Source organism: Lissotriton vulgaris, chromosome 1_2, assembly GCF_964263255.1.
Source record: "Lissotriton vulgaris chromosome 1_2, aLisVul1.2, whole genome shotgun sequence".
Lineage (NCBI taxonomy): Eukaryota > Metazoa > Chordata > Amphibia > Caudata > Salamandridae > Lissotriton > Lissotriton vulgaris.
This window is the reverse complement of record NC_141686.1, coordinates 361404128-361406630: the sequence shown is the minus strand read 5'-3', so window position 1 is coordinate 361406630 and position 2503 is coordinate 361404128. Positions and strand designations below refer to the sequence as shown.

The following is a 2503-nucleotide window of genomic DNA, read 5'->3' as shown; positions in this document are numbered from 1 at the left end:
GTGAATCCCAGATCTCAGTATTACTGGTAGCACTTCTCTCTTCATTAACACAGAAGGAGAGGTAGTACCATCTCAAGCAAAGAACCGCTTCTCACTCTGAGAGAAGGCACACTGGGGAGAATAGTCCCCTCTGATACCACCTGCACCAGACTCCCAGCTGAAAGCAGTCATGCTATCGAGATTTGACCCCTCTATTACCAAATAAACTAGGCTCCTTGCTGACATCACAAATTATCTTTAAAGTTTAGGGAATAAATCACATCTAAGATCGCCTCATATACACTCAGCAGTCAAATACCATGAATTCAAATACATTTTTGTTTTATTACGTCTAAAAACATAAATTTCTTATTAACATGTAACATCTAGTCATCATTGTGTACATTCCATAGCATCATGATTGTTCTTGCTGTATCATAATTTATTTCCTGTTAATGTTAAAGTAAATCCTGGTACACACCTCTGTAGTGTGGTTTTAAAGGCTCTTGGATGTCCATACATAGGTGGTGTTTGGATATGTATCATTAATACAGATCTATAAAGTATGGGGTTTCAAATGTATTATGCCACTAATGGAAGTATAAACCCCTTGTTCCTAAATTTAGATTCTCCAGTTTAGAACTTGTTGCTGTTAACGTGAAAGTAAAGTGAGTTTGACCCTGGAGCAAACCCCTGTAGTGTGTTATGTATAAGGATTGGTGTGCTGAAGAGCAGTCTTGTTGCTGTTCCTCACTGGCTGGGTGGTAAGGGTTTTCCCCCCGTGTGTGTTCTCTGGTGGCTCCGGAGGGTTGCCAACCCACTGAAGCTCTTCACACATTCAGTGCAATGGTATGGTTTTTTCCGTGTGTGTTCGCTGGTGGTTCCGGAGGGTTGATAACTGACTGAATTTCTTCATACATTCACTGCACTGGAATGCTTTTTCCCCTGTGTGTGTTCGCTGATAACCCCTGAGAGTTGAGGAATGACTAAAACTGCTTCCACATTCACTGCACTGAAATGGTTTTTACCCAGTATGTGTTCGCTGATGTGATTGGAGAGTTGATAACCGACTAAAGCTCTTCATACATTTAATGCACTGGAATGGTTTTATCTCAGTGTGTGTTCGATTATGTTTTTGTAGGTCTGATGACCTACTAAAGCTCTTTACACATTCATTGCACTGGAATGGCTTTTCCCCGGTGTGTGTTCGCAGATGACTCCTGAGATAAGAGGAATGACTAAAACTACTTCCACATTCATTGCAATGGTATGGTTTTTCCCCAGTATGTGTACGCTGATGTGATTGGAGATGTGATAACCGACTGAAGCTCTTTACACATTCACTGCACTGGAATGGCTTTTCCCCTGTGTGTGTTCGCTTATGACTCCCGAGTGTTGAGGAATGACTAAAACTACTTCCACATTCATTGCAATGGTATGGTTTTTCCCCAGTATGTGTTCGCTGATGTGATTGGAGATGTGATAACAGACTGAAGCTCTTCATACATTCACTGCACTGGAATGGTTTTTCCCCTGTGTGTGTTCGCTGATGTGATTGGAGAGTTGATAACTGACTAAAGCTCTTCATACATTCACTGCACTGGAATGGTTTTTCCCCTGTGTGTGTTCGCTGATGTGATTGGAGAGTTGATAACTGACTGAAGCTCTTTACACATTCATTGCACTGGAATGGCTTTTCCCCAGTGTGTGTTCGCTGATGACTCCTGAGTGTTGAGGAATCACTAAAACTACTTCCACATTCACTGCACTTGTATTGTTTTCCCCCCGTGTGTGTTCGTTTATGTACTTGGAGGTCTAATAACTGACTGAATTTCTTCCCACATTCAGTGCAATGGTGCAGTTTTTCCCCAGTGTGTGTTCGCTGATGTCTTTGGAGCTGTGATAACTGACTGAAGTTCTTAGCACATTCATTGCAATTGCACGTTGCTTCTCCTGTGTGTGTTCGCCGATTATCTTTTAGGAGTGTTAACGGACTAAAGTTCTTCACACATTCATTGCAATTGCACGTTGCTTCTCCTGTGTGTGTTTGATGATGGTTCTTTAGTAGCGATGAAAAACTAAAGCTCTTGCTGCATGGGTATGATTTTTCTTTCTTGGTTAGTGTCTCTGGGCCGGGTTTATCTTTGTCTGTATCCCATGAGTGCGTTTCCTGAGGAGCTAACATGGTTGATAAAGCACTTCCCGATGTGTGTGTGGTATTTTGGGATGGTTGATTTCAGAAATGCAAGACTCGCCAGCTACATATATTATTATTTTGGCAAGTGAAGCTTCTTTGTAGGTGGGTATGTCTTTAGATTGCATATTAGTTTTGTGTGTTACGGGTAAAGATTAGTCTTCCTTCTGGAAGATGCAAATTAGCACAGTCTGTTGTAGATCAAAGACCCTCTCTTTCTATTACCCTTCAGTTGTCTGTCATTGTGTTTTTCTCGTGCTCATGTGGTTTGGCCAGAAAGAGTTTATAATACACCTAGCACGCTGAATGGTGGTCTGCCATCATTACAGG

At 41.7% G+C, this 2503-nt stretch overlaps 1 pseudogene; it reads right to left on the bottom strand.

The window, feature by feature from the left end:
• Window positions 1–338: 338 nt before the first annotated feature.
• LOC147736862 (uncharacterized) lies at window positions 339–2301 on the bottom strand (annotated as a pseudogene).
• Window positions 2302–2503: the final 202 nt, after the last annotated feature.